At 38.1% G+C, this 13208-nt stretch overlaps 1 protein-coding gene across 5 annotated transcripts in view; it reads right to left on the bottom strand.

The window, feature by feature from the left end:
* The window catches only part of CADM2 (cell adhesion molecule 2), a 365475-nt gene that overhangs the window by 278418 nt on the left and 73849 nt on the right, over window positions 1–13208 (bottom strand). The window lies entirely within an intron of this gene.

Below are 13208 nucleotides of genomic sequence, written 5' to 3'. Positions count from 1 at the left end.
AAAAGCAAAAACCAAACACAGAAGAATATGATGGATCAGTTCCATCATATATTATGCAAATATATTAAAGCTTTCATTAGCAAAACCAAATGAGAATAACCACTGAGGCTGGCAAAGGTAACATGAACAATAGACAGATATTTACCAAACACCAATGGATTGTGATCATGTATATTAATATTTTTCTATTAGTAACACAATGGGTTTAAAACAACAACATTCAAACACTTCCTACATTTCTGAGGTTTTGCAAGGAGAAGAAACTTTCTTCTACTGGGAAATGCTGTAGCCATATGTTTCAGGACTCTTTAATCTCACATCTTTCCTGATATCCTGTCATCTGTCCCGACTGTCATTTTACTGTGTAGATGTTACAGATGCATGCATTTTCATGTATACCAGATGTCTTAACAATTCTCAGTGCTACAAAGCAAATCTCTGTATTTGAGTGTATTTCTGTCTCACTTTTTTTATATAAAAATCTACTTGCATTTTTATGCAATTATTGATATTGTCTATTATGCATCATGATTTGCCTTTTTCAGACAGGATTCTCATACAGTACCTCTAATTTGGTTTCTACATGGCTAGAAAATCTATAATTCATACCTTTATTAATTTATAACAGCATTTCCTATAATATTTTATTTTCTAAGTTATTTTCTATTTTTGCTGTACAGTATATTATAATGAATGTGTATCACTAGCTTATGAATTACATGAGCACCACTTTTAACTTAACTTTCAAAGGTATTACCAGTCTGATGCAAATATTTTCTTAAGACAGAATTGTGAAATAGAAGTTTATGAAAAAGATCTGAAGATATTCCTAGATTATTATTTTTTTGAAAAGCAGGTTTCTAGCAGTAATTTGCTTATTTATTCAGCTCAGCTGAGCACCCTACTAGAAGATGCCTGGTATAGACAGGGCATTTCATAGTGTGAGCTATCAGTGACAGTAGACAGTTCAAGAACCAGCTGGGCAAATCCCAGTTCAAGCTATATCTAATAAACCTCAGCTTTCAGATTTGACAGCCTGAAGAGCAGGGATACAAAACATAGCTTCATAAGCTAAGATACAAGTGCCCTTTAGTTGACAATCATCTTGTTTAAACAAATTTCTTTTCTTTTCTTTTTATACTGTCAGAGAGATTATGAGGCTAGTAAGTTCTGATGAACAGAAAACAGAGCTATACCAGGGTTGGGCTACATAAAAAGTGGTCTACAACAAAAATTATGCCCTGTTCATTTATTATCATCAGAAATAAAACAAACAGGGTAAGGGGATTCCCCATGAAGAAATGTTGTAATTTGTGGGACTTCTTATCTCAGAAAAACATAAGTAAGGGAGGAAATGATACAGGGATATAAAAGCATGCATTGAGTGGAGATGGTGGGTTCAGAGAAATTTTCTTGTTCTCTTTTAATACTAGAACCCAGGGCCATCCAATCATACTGAATGGTAGGATTTTCCAGATGAGATGAAAGGAAGTACTTCTTCACATAGCACATAGTTAATCTTTAAATTTGCCTCCACAAGATGTAATACCCACCAAAATCATTGTGTGAATTAATGGAGGAAAAGGCTATCAGTGGTTGCCAGTCATAGCGCCCATATATCTGCTCCAGCATCAGTGTGTTGCCTAAAGGAACAGGGGCAGTAGGCTGCTGAACACAAGCTTCAGGGGCAAACAGCAGGAAAAGACTATTGCCCACATGTGGGCTTCCCATAGGTATCTGATTGGCCACTGTGAGAAACAGAATGCTGGATTAGATGGGCCTTTCAACTCATATAGCAAGATTCTTACATTTTCATGACACTAAACAACGAGACAGTTTAACACCAATAAGCAACTATGTATATAGGACAAACATACATAGGATAAAATGTCTAGGCCTGCTCACTTTTGGAAACATTGGATGACTTTTTCACTGGCCTGTACAACTCAAGGTTAAGTTTTTTTGGGGGGGATTAATAGGTTTTAGGAACTCTTCCTTTGTTTTGCTAAGTTTACCTCAAGCCTACACAGCATGGAAAAATTATTTTATAAATTTTATCTGTCAGTTATGTGCATATTTCAGAAGAGTCTCCTTCAAATACCTAAACTTAAAAACAAATAAAAAACAACTCTTATTTAAATACCACATGCAGTCTTGAGCTATGTTCTGTTTACAACAAATCCTAATAAGTACATTTTCAAGCCACTGAAAAAAAATATAAGAACAAGCTAAACTGTGAAACTTAAAAGACAGAAAGAAGACATTGATCCCTGATTGATGAGGCCACTAAGCTGCTGATACGTTATCACTCACTGCCCATGGTTAAATTGCCATATCTCTGCAGTGTGCACAACTGACACTAAAGCAGCCACTGGCAGTAACTTGTCGAACCTAGGTTTACTTACATCCAGATTTCTAAATCTTGCTGACTGTTTCAGAAGCAGCTGATGACGCAATTAAAATTCTTCCTGCTAATTTGCATGCATAGATTTCATTGGTAAGAAGTATTCTGTACAAAACCTATATAACACAAGTCTCTACTGAAGAACATCCTGAAGGAAATGCTCAAATAAAGTCTACTGATAAAAATAAAATTCCTCTGTTGCCTTTCCCACAACACAACAATAGTTCAATTAATTTCATTTAACTAGAACAGTTTACCTGAGTACGTTTCTATGTGAAACCAATATAAATGTTCTGGTATTACCTATGAATTTAAATCAGAGCTCATCAACTTCTGTTGGCAAGGTGAAATATAAAAGTTACATAAAGGTCCTTTCCAGTCTCTGTCGCTAATGATAAACAGCATTAACTGCTTTTGCAGACACTAATGCTGCTATCTAGGGAACACAGGCAGTCACCACAAGAACTTTACAGCTGCACTAATCATACTCTTGTTTGTCATAGAACATCAAACAAAATCTGAACAAGAAAAACAATAAATATTAACATTTATTACCAAAGGAAGGTCATACAAACATGTAGATCTGAAAATACAAGATGCTTTCTTCCTTAAACAAATACCTTGCTCATTAGTAGGAGCAACTTGGGATACCGTAGGTTTCGCATACTGCTGCTGCTGCTGTTTTGTGTTTGCAGAACAAATTTATTTTCTAAAAAGCTGAAGCTTGACTAGACACTATCAACTTTAAAAGAATGCAAATATCCAAGATATCTGCCTAGCCAAACTATTAAAGGCATTTTAGTACACTGAGACATAATTCAAGTTTTTAAGGACACAATCTTGTAAAAGTCAATGCAAAAACTATAGAGTTGATCAATTTCTTATGCCCATATTGGATAGTATTCTCATACTGTATTAAAAACTGAGGGTATGTGCACTCTGGTATAGCTACCAGAGATTTAGTTTCTGCCATGTGGGCTGCTCCATATGAGTGTGGCTTCATATAAAGTTATGGTATATAACACAAGATGATAACAGTGATGCTTGAGATGCTGTTTCTTCTTCTTCTTCTTCTCCTCTTCCTCATCCTCCTCCTCCTCCTTTTAGTGCACACACATTATTCAGTTACATTTATGTAGGAACATTTAGAAACAAAACAAGGAAATGCAACTCTATATTTCCACAAGAACTGCCATCAACAAGAAACTTAACTCTTTTTCTTTTCTTAATATGAATAACAGAAAATGGGTCCCTATAACCATACCTATTAACCATACTTAAGATTTGTAAACTAGATTAAAATCAACAAATGGCTTGAAAACATTACGTTTATTTTAATTCTTCCCAGTAAACAAGGGTTGTGGGAAATCTGGCTTCAGTATACTAACCTAACTGCCAAGTGAAGTCAGTTTCATCATTTTATGCTTCAGGGTTAACTGGCTGAGAGAAATCTGCTGAGGTCAGCACATTTATTTGACATAACCTGTACACAATTAAGAGTAGTTTTGCCACATATGGTGTACCTACCCAGACACCATTTTGCAAGCTGGTAGCACAACCTGCTCTACATCATATCATCTTGCACCATTTAGAGCTCTACTTGTTTTTACACAAAATATTTTATTTTATGAATTAAATGCAACACTTCCTGCCATTGGTTTGAATCAATGTTGTGTTCTGTTTCTAAGCCATCATCTTTATTGTTTGAATTTTTCAGTTCAACAACTTGTGCAGGCATAATAAGAAACAAATACCTCACCCCAAGTCCAATGAGACTTACTACTAAGTAATTGTGCATAGGATTGCAGTTTTATTATATTTTATGAATCCAGGAGCCCATTGAACATAGTTAATGGTTTGTGCTAGCAGTAATTTATTTTAGAGAAATCCACCTAACTACTTCAGATTTCCAAGTTGCGACTCCTTCGTGACTCTTTCTCCATGTGTCCATGAACTTTACATATACGCCTGGTTCACAAACTGGTTTTATGAGATTGTTCAAATATGTGGTTTCTCCAAGACAGAACTACTTTGCTTCTCCCCAATCCTTTTTACTGCCACACTGTACTGAGCTAAACCAGCAAGAACAAGTTGTTGCCAATCTCACAGTGCAAAGAGAGCATAAACATGACTCCCACTTCAGAAAACACACCAAGCCCAACCTTTGCATAGTTCAGTGTGACAGTACAATAAAAGGGAAGGGGCAAAGTAGTTGTGAGTTCTTCTCCAAGAGACAGCACATTCACACAGTCTCATTAAACCAAGGGAGGCTTTGCCTATCATGGGAATCACATCATGTTCATGCCAAAACTATGCATATGTAATTGAATTGTCTTAGAAAGCAATATATTAAGTATGCTCGTCCCCCCCTTCTTTTTAAAAAGGCAGCACTCTTTTAATAAACAGTACAGTGGACTCTCTGGATACGAATGTAATTCATTCCAGGGGTCTGTATGTACCCCAAAAAATCCGTAAGTAGAGGCACCACTTCTGCACATGCGCATGGCGTGACAGAGTGCTTCTGTGCATGCGCATGGCGAAACCCAGAAGAGTATACTTCCAGGTTTGCCGTGTTTGCAACCCGAAAGTTACATTACCTTCAGGCCCACTGTATTCTTTATATAGTTGTCCATGGTATATGGAAGATTTCATTTTTTAAGTGGTATGCATGGCAACCTCCTGAATATCTGCTTTATAAGAAGTTGGCCTCATTGAATCTGTGTTCATGAAAGGACAGGGATGATCTTCCTAAATGCCAGGTTAAGGTGAGCTAATAATGAGGTCTGCAAGCACATATCCTTATCCAACATTGAGAAAGGCAAGGAGAAAAATAGGCATGTTAACTAAGCCAGCATTCAGAAATCAAAACTAGTAGGAGTATTCTCAGCACTCCTAAAGCCACTTGATTGTCCATGTACTATGACAGATTTCATTTGCAAAACATTGCCTTTTCCCTCCATCTCAACTGGTAAATTAAAATCGCAAAATTAAAATTATTACTTTGTTATTTGTGAGGCACTGTTTAAAATTTTAAATCTCTTCCCCTAAACGTTATATGTAATAAATTATAACAAATTGCTACCCTAACAAACACTCTAAACTGTATTGTCATATTTATTACATAAAACATGCAGTTCACTGCATTTTTGGCATTTTGTACAAGTGATACTGACAGTGATTAACATGGTTTGAGCTTCCGATTCTGTACCCAAGAGAAATAAAACACCAAAATCTCAGCAGGTGTGTAATGGGCCAGAGATTCACAATCTGTTCTGCAAAGTCAGACTTCAAAGACTTCAGAAACAAAAATACTAAACTTGGCACTGCTGCTGCAAATACTCTTATTTCTCATTTATCATATTTCAAGGAATTTTAGTTTCAATATTTCCATCAACCATTTTATTCTCTAAAGTACAGATATAAGATACTAACAATTGTATTTGAAAAGTTGTTTTCTCAGACATACGTTCCAAAAAGAGAGAAGCAATCTTTGTATTTGCCTCATGACACATGTACTAAACTTTCCAGAGACCTTTTGCTTGAAACACATTGAAAAATTGACCTGGATCAAAAAAGAAGATAAAAGAGTTGCTGTAATCTCAAACCAGCACTTAACATCAGTCATAGTCAAGTGTTCATTATGAAATAGCAAAAAGCCCATCGTTATGATGAACTACAGAAAGTGTGTCTGAAAAGCAGGAACTATTGCAAGAGAATTACTATGCACTGTATTGCTTACCTCTCTGTGTACTCAATGCATGTGTATTTCACACACATATCATAAGGCCTGTGCAGAAACTAAGCCATATGATGTTTGGCTATAGTGCACATTTTGCTACCACTGGAAGCCATTTTGAGGAACCATTTATTTCTTCGATAGACCATAAACTATAAATGCCAAATTATGAAAAGTTTTCAGTATAAATTATTTAGAAATAAAATTATGTGTCTGCAGGCAGGCAACAAGATGGTCAGTAGACATATGGGGAAAATAAATCCAAGCCCTGCCCTCTTCCTGCTGACCTCAAGGAAGAGGCAGAACGTGGGAGGGACGATCTGGCTCTGGGAGCACAAAAGCCTTCACTTCACTCTTAACACTTCATTAGATTGAGGCTCTCACTTGGAGCTGTCCTTGGTATTGACTACTTGCCTGCCTTCTCCTATCCTGCCTCAAGAGCAGCTAGGAGAGTCAGTAGCCATCAAGAAGCAGCAGTAGAAGAAAGTAGACTTTGAGGTAAGGCAGTACAAAATCTCAGAGGGGAAATAAATATAAGTGTTTCCCTCCCCCCAGCTGAGACAGTGCTGTTGCTCACAGGCAGAGCATTGGGGCTCCTTTAACTGCTCACTGCGGGGAGCAGCAATTGTGCTCCCCTCAGCTGAGCAGTTTCACAGAGCCCCCACCCTGCCGCTGGCTTGCAGGAGCCAGCACCGGGCCAGGGGCTCCTTCAACTGAGGCAAGGGCAGCTGCACACTCCTCAGTTGAGCAGTTTAAAGATGCAGAGGGAGGAACAAGATGTATAGGCACCTCACTGATACGGCTTGTTTCTCCTTCTGCATTCATATGAGGGCACAGTAGGATGGCGGTTTTACTCAGCAATATATTGCTGGTGAAACCACCACCGCTCCTGAGTTCCCTCTACTAGCAGCACCCGCTGGAGGAAGGAACTCTTGACTCCCTCCAGCGGATGCTTCTAGCAGAGGGACTCAGGAACAGTGGTGGTTTCACCAGCAATATACCACTGAGTGAAACTGACATCGCAGTCTGCTGCTCATACCAGTCCTGGACAATATATTGATATATTGCCCAGGCCTACTTCAGGGGTAGCTTGTACACCTTTGGTCTCCACCTTGCACTCATCTCACTTGTGGCTCCTAGAAGCTGACAGTGGCCACAGCCCAAGGAAGTGGCTTCAACTGGCTGGCTAAACAAGGTAAGGATAGCTGATGCGTCTCAAACTCTTGGTCAGTCAGGTGACTTAAGGACTTGTCTATACCTTGCATGTGTAGACAGGCTCTGGAGGATTGAGCAGACAAGACCAATAGCAGGTTCTACATCAATAACACAATTTCTGCATGTGCTGTTGAGGGAAATGACCACTATAACTGGGGTATATTTGGTTATCTTTGTTTGTTTGGTATACTGAATTGCTTCTGTACTGATTTTTGTACTGAATGTTGTATTGCATGCTGCTTTGGCATTATTTTAAAGAATGCAGTATATACATATCTTAAATAAATAAATATGTATTAACTCTTCCACAAACATGTGCTTAAGTGTTACTTAAATGCAGACTGGGGCTTAATATTGTAAATGGATTGTTCAGATATCACAAAAGGGTTACTGGCAACACATTTCTAAAAATTTACTGGATTACCTCCAGAAAGGAAAATTCTGGAATGAACTGCGGAGCGGAATATAACCTAGCATTCTGGTGTCAATAACATCACGACGACACTGAAAAATCTGAATGCAAAATGCCTACTAATCCCTCAGTAAACACTCATGGGGAAGCACTCATAATATACATAATTTGTAATAAATAAAATCACTATGATCACTATGGAAACAGGATACCTCTGATAGGGCTGCACATTTTATTGTTTATATACTAGGTATTTAAAACAAGAAATTAAATCAATAAAGTGAAAATGTCATACTGTTCCCCCTCAAACTTCAGAAATATTACCAAAAATAATATTGCAAGCAAGTGACAAACACACAACCCAACTCTCAATGTGCATTTGAATGATAGTGTCAATTTTTTGCAACCTCTCTTGAAACACATTGTATGCTAATTGCAGAAATGTGTACATTCATTGTGCATTGTTAAATTTTGTGTAAACATCCCACTTTTTTAGATAAACAGATTAGAATTCAAGCTGCACATTCAGCCTTGTTTTCCCCAAGAGAATGATGTCAATAACAATGCCTTGATTCTGATTAAAACCTACAAGGACATCACTCATTTGTGAATCATTTTGATCTCCTTCACATAAGCTTCACATTTTCTTTTACAATCTATTGAAAGTACAGGAATCTTGAATTTATAATCTGCCTATAAAAGCTATTTTAGAAAAATAATGATATTACAGTTTTACAGTTTAATAAAGATAAAAATGGAAAATATATCAAAGGCCACATCTTCCGAACCTGGACCCTGGATTCCAGTGGTGTAGTGGGACAGTGAACCTGGCTGTTAATTGGAAGGTTGGTAGTTCGAGCCCACCAGCTATAGGCAGGATTCCTGCACTGCAGAGGTTTGGACCAGATGACCCCTGGGGTCCATTCCAATTCTATGATTCTATTATTATCATCTGAGACATTTCTTTGTATACTTCGCCCACGAGAGATTTGGAAGCTGCAACACAAGAACGGGCCTTTTCTTTGGAGGCTCCGTTTGTAGAACGCTCTCCTCAGGGAGGCTCACCTGGCGCCTTTGTTACATATCTTTAGGCACCAGGCCAAAGCATATCTCTGCTCTCAGGCCTTGTATAGCCTTTTAAACTGTGAGGGGGGGTGTGGCGTTTGCCCATTCTTTGGGGATATGTTTGTATTGGGGGAGAGAAAGGGTTAACAGGTTGACCAATAAGAAAGCCCAGGGGTGGAGCCTACCTGATTTTGAGGCCCAGCCCAGAGGTTTTGACAGTTAGTTCAGTTGGTTCTTTTGTGGGGGAGATAGAGGAGTCAGAGTGAGTTAGAGACAGGACAAGACTGAGAGGGAATAGAGTGACAGTGTTTCAAATATATTTTAAAGCTTGTTTGTTGAAATAAACTTTAATCTTCATTGTTAACTCTACCTGACTGAGACTCAACACTTCACAGGGGAACCCTGGGTTTTTTCCACAAAATTGGTGGCAGCGGAAGAATAAGTAGTGGTGTACAGGTTAATAGTCCGTGAAACAACTGGGGGCTCTGTATGAACGCCACAGTGGGTGTAGGTTTTGTTTGTTCCATGTTATGTATTTTTGTATTTTTGTATTGTAAACCACTGTAAAACCCTCGGATGAAGGGTGGTATATTAAATAAATAAATTGAATAAATAAAATGCTAGTGTCCGTCCAATGATTACATTTGCCACAATGTCAGGGTGAAAAACCCTGGTACATTCAGCAGAATATTTTGTCATAAACCTAGGACTTTATTGTGTCAGGTTACAGTCACAGGATTGCATCTTTGAAGGTTTCCCCTTGTAGATATTTGTAGAAAACCAGAACTTTGGGAATAGGACAGGATGGAATCCCTGCCCCCACCCCACCCCATGAACCAATTTTCAAATTTTAATGATTTCCTCTACTCCACTTGGGGATAGAATTGGGGGTTTGCATTGTCAGGCACCTGTCGAAGCCAATTCACTAGTAGAGCAGACATCATCAATGCGCTGAATTCTGCTGTCGCTCCTCCTCATTAGTGGTACCAGTTCATTTTTTATAAGTGAGGAAATACAGAACAAAGAAGAACAATAACTCTCACACATCTTGTCATCTCTGGTGATGATTAGGCTCAGAGACTGTGGCAATTGGTGACAAAGTAGTGTATGCCTCTTAGGAAAGGACCCCAGCAGCCAGAAGTGCTCCTCAAATCCTGGAATTGGTACTGCCCCAACCCTCAGTCTGAAGTGGTGCAATCAAAGAAATACGTTGTCATGTTATTTTGATAAATGTGTAGCTTAGCTCTCATGCAAAGAGTTTTGCTAAGGATCAAAAGATATTCTAGTGATTCATATCAAAGATCTATCTAGCTCAGTATAATTTAACATGCATAGCATTGCAGAAGTCTTAAACCGAACTCTCCAGGTTCTTTTATTCAGATATTGCTCTCAAACCTCATAAGATCCCTTACAGGAGATAAATCTTAAGGAAAATCATAATTTTATTAGTAAATTATAAATTTGTCTTGGAGCTAAATTTTTGGTCCAAGTTTCTTATAACTCCATACAGCTTGAACTAAATGTCTGCAAGGCTGCTTTGCTACCACAAGGAATAAGGAAATAAATCAGACCTATTTGAATTACAAAATGCAGTCTTTGGAGGACCTGAGGGGGGGGGAGTGTAAGGAGGAATGACTACCTCAGTCTCTTTCACCTGTTGTTTGGTTGTCTTAACTGTATCTTGTTTTGAAATTGTTTTGTGTGTGTATATATATATATTTGAATTACAAAATAATTTGATGTTTGAAAACATACTAAACTGTGAGTTTGGCATATGTCTGTGTATAAGCTTAAAAAGAACGTTTTTATTATTTAAAATAATAATAGCTCACCTTTGCTTTAAAAGCTGAAGATGACAAACAAAAAGTTTAAAAAAGACAACATTGTGATATTACTAAAAGCAACAGAAACCTAAAGAAACAAGAAATCCTTCAAGCAATGAGACACCCTCAAGCAATGAAAGCAATTCAGTGCAACATAAACAGGGAATTCCCTCTGCCTAAAAAAATCTCAACAACTTTGACCTGAACCCCCTAAAATGGGGTTTTTCTTCCCCCAAAAAGGTCAACAGCCTTGATCTGAACCTCCCCCCAAAACAGGGGTAGATCACTGCCAGTTTTTAATTTTGTGAGTAGACTACAGTCTCTTGGGAGTTGGTCACCCCTGATTATATAGTTTGGAAAAATGTCTGCACAATAACCATAAGCAGTATATGATACAAAAACAATATAATATGTATGTTGATGACAAGGTGGAGGGCACATTTGCTTTTGGAAGAAAACTTCCAGCCTTTTTATGCTAGGGATCTCTGAGGTGCATATGCCTGGGGAATGATGCTCACAACAATTATCCACAACCATGAGAACAAATCAGCCATTCCAAACCTGAAACTATTACAGAAATGACTGTCATGGGCTGCATCATCAGCATTACTGGTGTACCATGAAGGAGAGAAATGAAGCACAAATATTAGAAATGAAAGGAAAGTAACCAAGAAACATGTTAGCCTAGTGCAGCAGTTTTCCCGTTGCCACTTTCTATATGTAAGACAATTATGAAGTTATTCACATTTATTGATGTTAGCAATTAAAACTGCTATATAATGCCTTATGTATCAATAACAAATGAATAAATTAAGTGTAGTGCTCCTTATAATGTCTACAATGCATGAAGGACAGTATGGCTAAACCAGCACTGGCTGATGGTCGGGATCCATACTGCCCCTCTCACCACAGGCCTGATGGGCATGGTCACTCACCCATCAATCATATGATATCACAATGCTGTCCTGTGACCCATCCCCCCCCTTGATTGTTGGGGCATACAAAGCTCCACACATCGAGCTATTCAAGCTACAACAATCAGCTGATTGCTCCAACCACAGACTGACAAGCACTTGGTTGTCAATGCTTGCAAAGTGCTTTGCACAGGAGAAATTAAAAAAGAATGGGAAAGGAAAGGTGGTGTGGCAATGTCTAACTTCCATAAGCCTTTGCATGAATGATGGAAGATGACCTAATCTTCTTACGTAAATACTACTTTGAAGCCCAAATGCATATAGAGATTCTTTGTTACATAACAGAGAAACACATGTAAGCAATAATACAATATCAGTAAAGTGCTTTAATCCCATAGATTTTCTGGCTGCTAAAGCAGTGTTTAGACATGAATGATATGGATATTTGGCATTTGTAACTGTCCCAAAATTGTCTGCCTAGAATCAAAACTCAAATTGTTATAATAATGTTCAGCAGTTTTAGATAATAGCCAAACAAATGAGGCATGTAATCACCATTGTCTAAAGCACTTAGTATTGTTATTAAATAAATATTCAATAGTATTTGCAAGTAATGTAATGAAGTTTTTCTTGGTACACTGCCTCTTCAACAAGCTTAACATTCCCCTGGGAAAGGTAAAAAAGGTAAAGGTAAAGGAACCCTGACAGTTAAGTCCAGTCGCGAACGACTCTGGAGTTGCAGCACTCATCTTGCTTTACTGGCTGAGGGAGCCAATGTTTGACGCCAGACAGTTTTTCCAAGTCATGTGGCCAGCATGACTAGCCACTTCTGGTGAAACCAGAGCAGCGCACGGAAACGCCGTTTACCTTCCAGCCAGAGCGATACCTATTTATCTACTTGCACTTTGATGTGCTTTCGAACTGCTAGGTTGGCAGAGCAATGGGAGCTCATGGGAGCAATGGGAGCTCACCCGTCACAGGGATTCAAACTGCCGACCTTCCGATTGGCAAGCCCTAGGCTCAGTGGTTTAGACCACAGCAGTCAATAAAAACAGCACAGTACAACCATACCTAGGTGATCTCTTTGCGATATTTTTATCAATACCAGCAGTATATTTATAGGACCAAATAATATAAACTACCACATCTGAGTCTATTACACCTAAATTTCAAGTATGCTATGTAGAGAGCTTGCTAAGACATTTAAAGGCAAAGTTAGCTAAACAGGAGCACATTTCAGAAAACAAGCCAATCTTACAAAACAGAAATAAAGAAATGGTGTCACTAATCAGTTTAAGTTTACTTTAAATTTGGGAATGACCTCAACAGGTATTCCTACAAATAGCTAATTGTATAATAAAGTGCCCAGCTGATGGGCCATGTGTCCATCAATTCCCCCAATTATAAATCTTGTGTGAACTCTTTATCATTACATAATTTGTAACATAGGTTGCTATCCCTTTACAAATGAGGATTTTTGAGAGTAAACATTTTTCGTCATTACAACCTTGGCTTCTTGCTTTCACAGCTGCAAAAGTTTTGCATATGAAGAAAGAGACTGTAACCTATGAAAGCTTATGATTATAGGTTAGTTAATAAATGACCCTATATGAGTCATACAAGCTGCACAAATACAGTC

Source organism: Podarcis filfolensis (assembly GCF_964270895.1).
Source record: "Podarcis filfolensis genome assembly, chromosome: 4".
NCBI lineage: Eukaryota > Metazoa > Chordata > Lepidosauria > Squamata > Lacertidae > Podarcis > Podarcis filfolensis.
The sequence above is the reverse complement of the archived record's forward strand: the minus strand, read 5'-3'. Positions and strand labels throughout refer to the sequence as shown.